Source organism: Oryctolagus cuniculus, chromosome 2 (genome assembly GCF_964237555.1).
Source record: "Oryctolagus cuniculus chromosome 2, mOryCun1.1, whole genome shotgun sequence".
Classification (NCBI taxonomy): domain Eukaryota; kingdom Metazoa; phylum Chordata; class Mammalia; order Lagomorpha; family Leporidae; genus Oryctolagus; species Oryctolagus cuniculus.
The window spans coordinates 96,942,221-96,956,865 of record NC_091433.1 but is presented as its reverse complement, the minus strand read 5'-3'; the positions used below and the strand labels follow the sequence as shown (position 1 = coordinate 96,956,865).

Below are 14,645 nucleotides of genomic sequence, written 5' to 3'. Positions count from 1 at the left end.
ATGTGAGGCTGGCTGATATGTCTCAGAATAACAGTCACTGGTGTACTGCAGGACACAGAGTAACTCACTTTTGGCCAACCCAGCACAATACACACAACTCACTTTGTGTGCTTCCACTTCTGGAGCAAAGGTTACTGGCTCATTTTGGGCTATTTGGAAGATATTAAGACATACTATTTGATAACCAAAATGTTACTCTGAAGCTATAAATTTTTTGACAGGCAGAGTTAGTGAGAGACAGACAGAGAGAAAGGTCTTCTTTCCGTTGGTTCATCCCCAAAACGGGTGCCATGGCAGGCACACTGCACCCATCCAAAGCCAGGAGCCAGGTGCTTCCTTCTGGTCTCCCATGCAGGTGCAGGGCACAAGCACCTGGGCCATCCTCTACTGCCCTCCTGGGCCACAGCAGAGAGCTGGACTGGAAGAGGAGCAACTGGGACAGAACCAGTGCCCCAACCAGGACTAGAACCCTGAGTGCTGGTGTCGCAGTAGGAAGATTAGCCCAGTGAGCCATGGCACTGGCCTGAAGCTATAATGTTTAATCCAGTCACCTTGCCACGAGACCCCTCTGGGGCACATATATGTGAATAATTTTATGATATTGAACAGCTGGATCTGAGCAATGTCCCTTTAGCAGAGGGGGAAACACCCATTCCATGTCCTAGAAAGCCCATGGGTCTGGCCTTGCTAAGGCAACTACAAATGGGACTTGAAATTCAATAAACCTGTAGCAGGCTAAATCTTTTTCAAAAAAGATTTATTTAATTATTTATTTGAGAAGCAGAGAGAGAGAGAGAGAGAGAGAGATCGCCCATCCATTGTTTCACTCCCCAAATGGGCACAGTGGCCGGAGCTGGGCCAATCCAAATCAGGAGCCAGGAACTTCTTCCGGGTATCCTGAGCAGGTACAGGGCCCCAGGACTTGGGCATCTTCTACTGCTTTCCCAGGCCATAGTAGAGAGCTGAATTGGAAGTGGAGTAGCTGTAATGTGAACCAGTGCCCATATGGGATGCTAGCACTGTGGGCAGTGGCTTTACCTGCTATGCCACAGTGCCAGCATTCCATATGGGCACTGGTTCAAGTCCAAGCTGCTCCACTTATAATCCACTCTCTGCCATTGCCTGGGAGAAGCCTGGAAGATGGCCCAAGTACATGGGCTCCTACGCCTGTGTGAGAGACCTGGAAGAAGCTCCAAGTCTCCTGGCTTTGAATTGGCTCAGCTTCTGCCATTGAAACCATCTGGGCAGAGAACTGGCAGATGGAAAACTTCTCTCTGCCTCTGCCTCTCTGTAACTCTGCCTTTCAAATAAATAAATAAATCTAAAAAAAAGCTGCACAGAAACTGGCTGTGCAATCCTTCTCATAATGCAGAGGATCTCTACAGCTAAACCCGAGACTAGAAACTTTGTCTGAAGCAATGCCTACAGGGCTGGTGTTGTAGTGTACCAGGTAAAACAGCCAACTTCTACTCAGTATCCCATTTGGATGCTGGTTTGAGTCACAGCTGCTCCACTTCTGACCCAGCTCCCTGCTAATGGCCTTGCAAAAGCAGCAGAAGGTGACTCAAGTACTTGTTCCCCTACCACTCATGTGGAACACCCTGAAGAAGCTCCTAGCTTTGTCATGATCAATCCCTGGATTATGCAACCATCTGAGAAGTGAACGAGCAATGGAAAATCTCTGTCTCGCTTTATTTCTGTTAACTTGACTATTAAGTAAATAAATAACTAATAAAAGAAATACCTAAAACTTTGTCTCCCTTCATTCTTACAATACCCCAGTCAGACAGTCATTGTTCCTTTTCCCTGAGGTTTGAGGAATAATAAGAAATAGGGGCAATTGAGACAAAACTTCTATAATACAAAATCAGGGCTCAGCCTCTTGTCTGTGTCTCTTAGCCCAAAATTTCCTTGCCTATACAATGTCAAAAAAAATTTGGGACCAATGCTGTGGCATGGTAGGCTAAGTCTCTACCTGCAGTGCCAGCATCTCATATGGGTGATGGTTCTAGTCCCAGCTGCTCCACTTTTGATCCAGCTCCCTGCTAATGGCTTTGGAAAGCAACAGAAGATGGCCCATGTCTTTAGGCCTCTGCATCCATGTGGAAAGAATTTCCTGGCACCTGGCTTCAGATCAGCTCAGCTCTGTCCATTGTGGCCATTTAGGGAGTGAACCAACAGATGGAAGACCTCTCTCTCTCTCTCTCTCTCTCTCTCTCTCTCTCTCTCCCTGCTTGTCTGTAAATTCTCCCTCTGAAGTAAATAAATAAATCTTTTTTTAAAAAAAGGGAGTGATACAGCTGGCCTCACAAGCTAGTAATCACTGGACAAAAGAAGTCATTTGTTTCTGCAATAGATAACCCTGTTAGCCAAAATTGTCTGGAAAGGATTATTTAGGGGAGTTTCAGATCCAGGTAAGAAAAATCCAAGTCTGGGAAGTAAATAACTATCATTTACATGTAAACCCCAGGCCAACTGAAGCCCACCGGGACATCATAAAAATTCCCTAAAGAACATGTCATTGCCAACAATAAAAGGAAGATCACAAGCACCACTGAACAATTGGAAACTTGGCCAAAGCTCAACAATCACCTGTCAGCCCCAATTTTAATCTATAAAAACCTTTACTTCTAACTTCTCAGGAAGCCCTGAAATTAAGCAAAAGTTCTCATCTTACTTTGGACTTTGCCATAAATACCTCAATCCACCACCACTCAATGTCAGTGATTGGCTTACTGTGTGTTGTGCAAGCACATATAGGTTAGGGGGTTCTTTTTGTTTGTTTGTTCCTGTTTTAAAGATTTATTTACTTGAGACTCAGAGTTACATGGAGAGATGAGAGGCAGAGAGAGAGAGAAAGAGAGAGAGAGAGAGAGAGGGGTCTTCCATCTGCTGGCTCACTCTCTAATTGGCTGCAATGGCTGAAGCTGCACTGATCTGAAACCAGGAGCTTCTTCTAGGTCTCCCATGTGGGTGCAGAGGCCCAAGGACCTAGGCCATTTTCCACTGCTTTCCCAGGCCAAAGCAGAGAGCTGGATCAAAAGTGGAGCATCTGGGACTCAAAGTGGTGCCCATATAGTATGCCAGCACTGCAGGCAGTGATTTTTATCTGGTATGCCATGGGGCAGGTCCTGGTTAGGGGGTTCTATAACAACATTGCTAATGAGTTTGGGGGAATCGTTATGCAATAGGAGCAGCGATGGGACTTGAACTCAGGCATGCTGACATAGAATGTAGGCATCTCAAGCAGTGCTCCAATCACTATGCTAAATCCCATTCCCTTAGTTTGTTAAATTAACTTTCTATTTGAATGCCAGAGAGACTAAGACAGCAGAGATGATCCATCTGATGGTTCACTCCCCAAATGCCTAGAATAGCTGGGGCTAAGTGAGGCCAAAGCCAAGATCCAAGAACTCATTCAAGGTCTCCGTCATGGTTGGCATGGATCTGAGTGGCTTAGCCTCCAAGGGTGAACATTAGCAAGATGATGGGATTAGGAGAAGATCCAGGACTCTGTCCTAGGCACTCTTGTAGCTGATGTGGGTGTCCCAAGTGACAGCTTAATTGTTGTGCCAAATTCCAGCCCAGCTAACTTTGTTGAGATATTTTCCCTCACAAGTCTCTTTCTCTACTTAGAAGAGGGAAAACTGATTTTTCTTTGACAAAAATTGTCAATTAAACAGGGAGATTCACACAGATGAAAATGAGATACACTCAGTATTATTTTAAATATATTATTTCAAAGTTTGCTTTTTATAAATTCAGGAAAGTAAGAAGATAATATATTGTGGTTTGGGTACAAATAATATATCTAAACTGAGCATAACATGAATTTTAACACCTCTGCTTTCAAAGACATTTACAACTACTTTGAAGTTGTGTAGAAGAGAATGATATAGAATTAATGAAAACATGAATGCAGGAGGTCAGATTCTTCTTTTCACCTCAGGCTCCAATGCAGGACCACCAAGTCTGTATTGCAATGTTCTGATACATTATGTATATTTTCACACTGTTTTTGTCTGCCACTCTCTGAATCTATGTTGGGATTAATTCCCCAAGCCCTCTTAAATCTGTAGAAATATCACAGCATGATATAGCTCCATCCCATTAAAACACTCAATAATGGATACATGACTCTTCCTTAAACTTTATATGAAGAAACACAGAATAACTCACCTGGAAGCATTTCAGAAAATGAGATAAACATTCAGGGAAAAAGCATTTAGCATGGTAGTGAAAAGACCCACATTCCATGTTATGGTACCTGGGTTCAAGTCCCAGTACTGATTCTGATCCAGCTTCCTGTTCATACACAAGCAGGTGAGCAGCAAGCTTAATAGTTATCTCTCTGTTGCCAGCGTGGTGGATTCAGAATAAGATTCTGGCTTCTGACTGCCCTGGCCGGTCCCAGCAGGTGCAAAGACAATCTCTCTCCCTCTGTCTCTCTCTATGTGTGTGTGTGTGTGTGTCCCTCAGTCTCTTAATCAGTATCTCTCTTTTCAAATGAATTTTTTTTAAAGATTTGTTTATTTGAAAGGGAGAGTTACAGAGAAGAGGCAGAGAGAGTTTGAGAGAGAAGTCTTCCATCCACTGGTTCGCTTCCCAGATGACTGCAACAGCTGGAGTCACACCAATCTGAAGCCAGAAGCCAGAACTTATTCCAGGTCTCCCGCACGGTCACAGGGACCTAAGGACTTGGGCCATGTTCTACTGCCTTCCCAGGCCATAGCAGAAAGCAGGATCGAAACTTGAGCAGCCAGAACACAAACCGATGCCTATACTGGATGCTGGCACTGCAAGTGGCGGCTTTACCGGTAACACTATGCCACAGTGCTGCCCCGTGAAATGTTTTCTAAAAATGAGAAACATCATGGACAAGAAAAATATTTTTTCCTAAGCCATCAGGGTCATGTTCAGCATCTTTACCTACATGTGGAAACTGCCCAAGTCTTTCAGAAGCTGCAATCATATCTTAACTCAGTCTTGAGGGAAAAATGCTCTTGTTTTCCTGTAGGTGCTGTGCATACATCACTGGTAGTAGCAAGCCTGTGCTTGGCTTCTCCAGGGTGAGTTTTGGTGCAAAGCTCACTGTTTAGCGGTGGCTTGCTGCCCCCTGCTGGCCCTCTGGTGGAACTAATAAAGTGTTTGGCAGATACTGACAAATTGTTTACAAACTTTAAAGACCCTACATAATGATGAATAGCAAAGTTAAAGTGCTCACAACTTCCCATTTTATAAAGCTACAGGAATGGAGAGACTGAGCCTCTTCTAATCTCAGCTTCAACTATATCCCATTACCTTTTTTATGTGCATTTCACTTCCAATCATTTCACAATGTTTGCTATTGTCCTTTGTGATTTGTTTCTGTAGCTCCTAGGAGTGTGCTCCTATTTTCCACATATTGTGCACTTCTCAAATGTTCTTCTGTTACTGATATTCCAGGTGAATCTACTGTGGTCATAGGATGTCCTTTTTTATTTTTATTCTTTTAGTTTTATTTAGGTTTTTTTTTGTGATCTAGCAAAAGATCTTCTGCAGACAATGTTCTGTGAGTACTTGAACAGAATGTGTATTCTTTTGTTCAAGTACATGGTCAAGTTGCTTTATCCTTTCCAATATATTGCAAACCTGTTCTGTCCATTATTAAAAGTGACACATTTCTGTCTCCTAATATTAATTTTTAAGAATTATTATATCTAATACTGTACTAGAGAGAGAGAGAGGCCTTCCTCTGCTGATTTTCTTTCAAAATTGCTACAAAGCTGGCCAATGTTGTGGAACAGTAGGCAAAACCACTGCCTGCAGTGGCAGCATCCCATACGGATCCTGGTTTGAGTCCTGTCTGTTTCAATTCTGATCCAGCTCTCTGCTATGGCCTAGGAAAACAGTGGAAAATGGCCCAAGTCCTTGGGCCCCTGCATCCAACTCCAGCTATTTTGGCAATCTGGGGAGTGAACCAGTGGATGGATGACCTCTCTCTCTCTCTCTCTCTCTCTCTCTCTCTCTTTGTTTGACTCTCTGTAACTCTGTCTTTCACATAAATAAATAAATCTTTTGAAAAGATGAGTTAGCCAGGAGCTGGATCACTAGAACTGCCAGGACTAGAACGAGTGCCAGAATTGGTGGCTTTACTCTCTATGCCACAGTCCCCCTTCCTAATACTAGTCTTGACCAGTCTTTTCTCTATGATTTTTGTCATTTTCTTTCATTTAATGTTGGGCTTCTTTGTTAGATACATGCATATCTAGAATTAATCTTATCCAGGTTGATTGACACTTTCATTACTCTAAAATGTCATTTATCTGTAGTACCTTTATTTTAGAGTTTATTCTCTTATTAGAATGGTCAGCAAGTATATACATCGTTTATAATTACCTTACACTGCATATCTATATTTCATGCTTTAACCTCTAATACTTTTGTATTAGAAGCACCACTGTTCTGGTGCTTAAGGTTCATTTGCTCCATGATTCTGGCTTTTTCATTTTATCTTAAAGATTTATTTTATTTTATTTTATTTTATTTTGAAAGACAGATTATAGCGATCATGAAGGGAGCATAGTCCAGAGTAGGCAAAGCAGCCCCTGGTACAAATCACCCCTGTGAGCTGTCTTGCTGCTTCCTGAATATTTCTTTGAATCAGAAATAACCTGAGCAACTAGTTGTTGACCTGGTGTCATTGGCCTAAGGAGTTTCAGAATGGCAGAAACCAGATTGAAATTCCAACTTAAATCTAGGGAAATGTATTTGGTAAGTATCAAACTTGTACATGGTGCTACCAGGTAATATCTCTTTTAATATTTTGTTCAGCTGTTAGTGGATATTTTTTGTTTTGTTTTGAAAATATTTATTTATTGATTTGAATGACAGAGGTACTGAGAGAGAGGGAGACAAAGAGAAAGAATTTCCATCCATGGTTCACTCCCCAATTGGCCATAATGACCAGCATCGGGTTGGTCCAAAACCAGGTATCAGGAGCTTCTTTTTCCAAGTCTCCCACATGGGTTCAGGGGCCCATGGACTTGGGCAATTTTCTGTTGTTATCCCAGGTCATAGCAGAGAGCTGGATTGGAAGAGGAGCAGCCAGGACTAGAACCAGCACCCATATGGGGTGCCGGCACTTCAGGAGAGGGTGTTAACCCACTATGCCACAGTGCCAGCCCAAGAAATTGTTTTCTAACTTGGTTCTTTTACGGTCTGGACTAAACAGCAATTGTAATCAGAGCTCTATTCTTATTGCCCCTTAGCACTTATTTTCTAAGATAAATATATTGTATTTGGAAACTACAAAAGAAAAAGCTGTTTTATGATAATACCACTTGACCTCCTTAAGACTGAATAAGAAATGGCCACTTAAAAGATCTCTGAATGGGGCTGGGGCTGTGATGTAGTGGGCTAAGCTACCACCGCAGGTGCCTGCATCCCATGTGGGCATGATTTTTAGTCCTGGCTGCTCCTCTTCTCATCCAGCTCTATGCTGTGACCTGGAAAAGCAGTAGAGATTTGCTAAGTGCCTGGGCCTCTGCACCCACGTGGGATACCCAGGAGGAACTCTTGTTCCTGACTTAGGATTAGCCCAGATATGGCCATTGTGGCCATTTGAGGAGTGAACCAGATGGAAGACCTTTCTCTCTGTCTCTCCCTTTCTCTATAACTCTACAGATGGTCTGGATGGAGGCTTCTTGGTAATGGAGTTCAGTTGCTTGCAGTCGATGGTTACATGTTTTCTCATGAGCTGTCAGTGAGGTCTGCCTTGTCATTGCCTTTCAGTGGGCTCCTGAAACTTCCGTGCAAATACCATTATTCATAGGTCATTCAAAACACCAGCAGCCAGTGAGTGTCAGCCAAAATACGAAAATTTTAACCAAGGTTGAAATTATGTTCTGTGTATTAAGTACAATGAATCAGAATCAGCCTTTTGAGTTTTGTTTTTTAGGAAAAATTTTCAAAATCATAGCTTTAAGGAGCTGGCGCTGAGTCATGGCTGGTAAAACCACTGCCTGCAGTGCCATTATCTCATATGGGCACTGGTTTGAGTTTTGACTGCTCCACTTCTAACACAGCTCTCTGTTATGCACTGGAAAGGCAGTAGAAGGGTGCCCAAGTCCTTGGGCCCCTGCACCCATGTAGGAGACCCAGAAGAAGCTCCTGTCTCCTGGCTTTGGATTGGCCCTGTTCCAGCAGTTGTGACAATTTGGGGAAGGTGAACCAGCCAATTGAAGACCTCTCTCTCTCTCTTTGCCTCTGCCTCTTTGTAACTCTTCCTTTCAAATAAATAAATAAATCTTTATTTGCTGATAGATCAGGATTTCTCTCATTTGTCAGTTTAAAATGGCTAATCTGAATAAAAAATGAAAGGGACTCTGTGAAGAGGCTGGAGTCTCCCCTATTTAGATATTAGAACCCAGATACCCCCCTACCCAGCACCATACTAAGGTGGCCTGAGGGGTAACCCCCAGGGGACATCTGGAGGGGCCTAGGCCTGCCACTCCTTTCCTCTATCCCATTTTTGGCATGTGATGAAAAATATTGCATTTTGGATTTTTCTCTTTTGTCCTTGCACTTTAAAATCGCCTTAACTGTAGGCTAGGGGAAGCTCTGAGGGGCTCACTTAAGAAAGCCACCCAATCCCTCCCTCCCAAGAAAGGGGGGATTTTCTAATAGTGTTTTGAATTAGGCCAGATGTTTTTCCTGATCCCCCTCCTACCACCACCACCAATGTCATGGAGCTCTGACCCCTTTCCTGGGGAAACTAAATGCCAATAAGCCTAGGAAACTAACTTTCCAGAAGTCCTTTCCTCTAACCAAGAACTCAGACTCCCCTCTCTCCAGGTTTCTTTCCTGATCACTTAGCACCAACAGGGGGTTCTACTACTTCCTTAGTTGGTAACAGACAAGAGAGGGACCATGGGGGGAAAGGAAGACTCTGGTGTCTCCCCTCTTTTCCTGCTGCACTGAGGACCAGGAACAGTAAGATCCTCCTTCTTCTACATATCCCGCCCTCATTTTCCCATCCCAAGATAGATATATAATTTCTTTGATATTTATACACACACCTGGTAATGAAGAAGAGAAAAAATGGAATCTATAACAATAATAAAGAAATTGTTTCTGGTTTAAAAATGATCTGGTGTCCTCCAGGGCAAGCAATTGCACAAATGTCCACTGAGTCTGGTCCAGGGATTAGGGAAGGTCTTAAAAGGTAAAAGGGGGGAGCTACTACCCCAGCCTCAGGGCCCCAACTCTCCAACTCTGTTGCATTGTATAAAACACTCATCCTCTGGGAATTGGGGTTTTAAAAAATGTCTGTGCAGGGGAGGGGAGCCCCTTGGGGGAAGGAAGGTGGCCACCTGGGGCCCTTTGGTGTAGACACAGTGGTGAGGGAAGGGGAGGTGCTGATGGCTCACACCATATCTCAGGTGGTACCGCCCGCTCATGAGTTTCTTGACTCCTCCCCTTGTGGGGCCAGGGGAGGCTGAGCTGATGCTCTTGGGTGCTGTTGGATTTGCTGTGGGTGGTATTGAGCTGTACTTCATCTTCAGGCATCAGCAGGTGGCTGCAAGGCCACTTCCTCTATCTCAGAGACACCAGGAGGGGATTTTTGGCTGCTGTAAGATGTTTAATGGCCCAGATATGGGGTGGTTAGACCTGGTTCAGGGGACCCTAGTCCCTGGCCCCTTAGTCTTTCTGGCTTCCCAAAACATGGGACAGCTGGGCGTCCAAATGGAGTCTTGCTCGGTGGTGATCTCTTTGGATCAGCTGAGGAGGAACTCCTATGAGGGCATGGCCTGAGCCAGGTGTTGACTGAATGCCTGAGTCTCCCAAGCCCAGCTCTTCCTCATGGACTGGGAGCTGGGTGACTGGTGCAGCAGCTTCTCTCATCCCTGGAGGGAGGCCACAATGTGGCACTACAGATTGTCATAACAGAATGGTGAGGGCTCTCATGTTGGACCTGTTGGCACCAAACGTGGATGCCTCTCAGCTTCCCATTGCTGGGTCAGGCAGGCTGACAGGAAGGGAGAGGTGTAGCTGAAAGCTGGGTCTTGTTCAGGCTTTCATTGTATGTCTGATTGGCCAGGCTCTTACAGGAGATGGAAGTGGTGCCCTCTGAACGCATGGACTGCAACTGGTCCAGCACAAAACCTGTTCTCTGGGCTGACTTGAGGCTGGAGGAATGAGAGCCACTGGAAAGTGGGTCAAAGTGAAAGCTTTTGCCAAAGGTGGGAGAACAGAAGCTCTCTGGTTCCAAGCTGGGCTCTGAGTGGTAACTGGGATGACGGCTGCTCTCTGCAGTTGAGGTTGGCTTCCTCAAACTGTCCCCATGACTAACTTGATGCTGGAGGAATGAGGCAGGGCAGCTGATATACTGCTGCTACTATAACCTGGCTGACACTTATACATGGTTGGTGTGGGGGGCTGTCCTTGCCCCAAAAGCTGCTATCTCCATTAGTAGCCAGGCAAAGGTGTGTTTGCAGTCCCATGCAGCTGCTCAGGTCTGGCATAGGAGGAGGCCGGGGTTTGGCATTTGCGGACTGGTTCTCTGTTGTTTCCAAGCTTCCCTTAGACTTAGTTCCCCTAAGCTCTCCCTGGATGCCATTATCCATGATCTTCACAGTAATCTGACACTTCTGGCTGAAGGAAGGGAGGTCTGATTACAATTGTCTTCTCTTTCTTTGGTCTTCCCAAATATCTGGGTGCTGGGGAATTGCAAAGTGCATTGTTACAGCAGCCATTGGTGAAGGGGCTCATGCCTCCCCGGAATTTACCCATAACCTGTTCATTGGTTGTGCGTCCCTAGGCCACCAGCACCACATGAAACCCTATGAGGTCAGCTACAGGGATGAAGAATAAGCCAGCAACACACTTCACTGCCATTGTGACAGTGTGCAGACCCCTGAGAGCTCCTTTATGTGGCAGAGGACATAAAGGAGGCCAAAGCCAAATATACCCATAGAGTGGGCTGTCAAGGGAAGGAGGAAGAGGAAGAAATAATGGTAGTTCTGATGGCCAATACAGTTGTTCACTCAGGGGCAGGGATTATCAAATTCCTCCACACAATTATCACAGACACTTTGTGGGAATGCCGAGGAGGACAGTAGCAGTGGCAGGTGGCACATCCTTTCATGCACACTTGGATGCCCTTGATCTCCACTGTTTTGTAAAGGGAGCTCGAAAATCTTCCTTGTCCTCATCTTCCTCAGCTCGAGGGGAAATGCCTGGGTCCATGAAGGTGGCCCTACTGAAATTGTCCAGAACAAAGAGAAACATAACTGCATTGTAGATGGGCACTGCAGGTGACACATTCAGGCTTAGTTCTGGACACGTACAAGCAAAGAAGAGTGTTGTAGCTCCCACTAAGAAGATAGCGGCTGCTGAGGCCAGGATGTGTTTCTGGGTCTGAATCTCTTTCCAGACTCTGCAGCATGTTGGAGCTCTGAGGGGAGATCTGCCCTGCTGCATAGCCCAGGCCCACGCAGAGGCAGAACAGATAAGACAATGGGATAAGGGAACCAACAGAGAAGAGTCCAGAAAAAAACAAACAAACAAACAAACAAAAAAACAAACAAAAAAATCAGGGAAACCAAAAATTTAGAATTATCATCCTTCCACATCCCCAAACAAAACTGAAGGTCAAAATATCTTAAACGAAGGAAACATATGGGAGGGGTAAAAGTGATTGCAAGTGATAAATAACTGCTTCCCCAGAACAAAGCAGAAGAGGAGGTTAAGAAACACAACTTGGGGGCTGGCGCTGTGGTGTAGCAAGTAAAGCTGCTGCTTGCAGTGCCGGCCTCCTATATGGACACCAGTTTGAGTCCTAGCTGCTCCACTTTTGATCCAGCTCTCTGCTAAGGCCTGGGAAAGCAGTAGAAGATGGTCCAAGTCCTTGGGCCCCTGCACCCACGTGGGAGACCTGGAAGAAGCTCCTGGCTCCTGGCTCCTGGCTTCGGATTGGTGCAGCTCCAGCCATTGCAGCCAATTGGGGAGTGAACCAGCAGATGGAAGACTTCTCTCTCTCTCTGCCTCTCCTCTCTCTGTGTAACTTTCAAATAAATATTAAAAAAAAAAAAACAACACAAGTTTAACAGCTTAGAAGTGGGAGACAAACAGTAGGTTGTACACATACAAATGGCTGCAGGTAGAGAACATGGACAGTCAGACAGATCAAGGTACCGCTCATGGACAGAGGCAGGTCTTCAAAAAAAAGAAGGGGAAATATCAAGGCAGGGCAGGAAATTCTGAGCAAGGAAAATTCCTGAGGAGATACCCTAGTACCTCCACGACTACCACACTCCCACAAAATGTGAGCAGCACCTAGAAGAGGTGTGTACTGTGCATTTTTATCCACGAAGGAACCTGCAGCCCCTTCCAGCTTGGAAGAAGAGCTGCTTTCACTGCAGCCCTTGTCAGTTCTAGGCAGCCTTCTCAATGCCACCACTCCCACACCTTGACTTCACCAGGGTTTGTAGTCTGCAATGGCTCTCTAATATTATTTATTTCTCTCTTGATGGCTAATGCTGGACTACAGCTGTTACAAGTTGAGTTGTAAATACTTTCCTTTAAGAAGAGAGAAAACAGAGAGCAAGCTGCTCTGTCTTCAATCTCTTCTTGCTATTCCCAAGCCCTTCAAGGGCCCCATTTCCTATAGAGTTTATGCAAAACCGAAGGAAAACCTAAATTCTTGAAGCCTTTTCTCCCCAATAAGCAGAATAAGACGAAGACATCGATACCATGTGATACTTTAAAAAATAACTCGGGATGAAGGCACAATTCCAAAGATGTCCCAGTTTCCAGGTTAGTTATTGTGTCTGGTCTTTCTTCTTCAATCTTGGGCTTTCCAGAAAGAGTTCAACTGGATTATGGTGCCTCCCTTGGAGTGGTGCCCATCACCGCCACCATCGTTGTTGCCGCAGCCTCCCGGCAGTGCTGTCCGGCCTCTGACAGGCAGCACAGAGCCCCCGCATGCTGCAAGCCTGCACTGCTCCTCCATGAGCCAGCACACAGCCATGGCTCTCAGGGCAGGGTATCGAGCCCTCCCAGTGTTCCCATTGGCTCCCTGCCCCAGGCACATGAGACGTTTCTCTCATTCATGAGGGTCATGCAGTTGCACCTGCCCCTACTCACTCTGCCATCCACCCATAGCCCCCACCCCTTCTCCACTCTCAAAGTTAAGTACTCTTAACATCTTAACATTCTTTAAAAGTAATTCAAGATGGTTTAAAAGTAAGTATGAAATTTTTATCTTGTTTCATTTTGAAAATTATGTTAATTTAGAAGTTTTTAAAGAATTATTTTGAGATGGTGATGGGGTTGACGCTGTGGCATAGTAGCTTAATCCTTCACCTGCAGTGCCAGCATCCCACATGGGTGCGAGTTCTAGTCCCAGCTGCTCCTCTTCCAATCCAGAGAGCTTCTGCTATGGCCTGGGAAAACAGTAGAAGATGGCCCAAGTCCCTGGGCCCCTACACCCATGTGGGAGACTGGGAGGGAGCTCCTGGCTCCAGGCTTTGGGTTGGCACCCCTCCAGCCATTGCAGCCACTTGGGGGCTGAAGCAAGATGGAAGACCTTTATCACTTTCGCTCCCTCCCTTTCATTGTCTGTAACTGTACCTTTCAAATAAATAAATAGAATCTTTAAAAATAAAAAAAAAATTATTTTGGGGCCAAAATAATGGCATAGCAGCTAAAGCAGCCTCCTGTAATTCCATTATTTCATATGGACACCAGTTCAAGTCCCAGCTCCACACTTCTTACCCAGCTCCCTGCTAGTGGCTGCTGAAAAACAGCAGGTGACCCAGGTGCTTAGGTCCCTGCACCCATTTGGAAGACTCAGATGAAGCACTCTGACCCAGTGCTGGCTGCTGTGGGCATATGGAGAGTGATCCAGCAGATGGAAATGTGCGCTCTCTCTCTCTCTGTAACTCTGACTTTCAAACAAAAAAATAAATCTTTAAAAAATGAATTATTTCATAATGTAAATTTTTCTCATAAGGTAGAAAGGCTGCAATACTCTAGAATGTAAGGAAAAAAATAGGACAAAAACTGAAGGTTTAAGTAAGTTGCAGAAAGCATGAGCACATAACAGAAGGTTTGAAGTGGCCAGCACTATGGCACAGTGAGTTAATGCCTTGACCTGAAGCATTGGCATTCCATATGGGTGCCAGTTCTAGTCCTGGCTGATCCTCTTCTGATCCAGCTCTCTGCTATGGCCTGGGATATCAATGGAAGATGGCCCAAGTCCTTGGGTCCCTGCACCTGTGTGGGAGACCTGGAGGAGGCTTCTGGCTCTGAATTGGCACAGCAATGGTCAATGCAGCCATCTGGGAAGTGAACAAGCAGATGGAAGACCTCTCTGTCTCTACTTCTCTCTAACTCTGACTTTCAAATAAATAAAATAAATCTTTTAAAACAAGGTTTGAAAAGGAAAAATCTTGTAAGAAAAATTGTGTATGTGTGAAAGCCAAAAGCTTCATTCAAATCTCCCACAGGGGTGAAGGAGCCTAGCACTAGGGCCATCCTCCACTGCTTTCCCAGGCACATTAACAGTGAGCTTCATCAGAAGTAGAGGAGGCTCTAGCACTGTGGCAGAGTGCTGAGATGGTGGCAGCCATTTGAGCTGCAGTTCATGTCCCAGCTATTCC

The 14,645-nt window shown here is 45.1% G+C and overlaps 1 pseudogene; it reads right to left on the bottom strand.

The window, feature by feature from the left end:
* Window positions 1-9,233: 9,233 nt before the first annotated feature.
* Window positions 9,234-13,012, bottom strand: LOC100355514 (palmitoyltransferase ZDHHC5 pseudogene; annotated as a pseudogene).
* Between the last annotated feature and the right edge of the window lie 1,633 nt (window positions 13,013-14,645).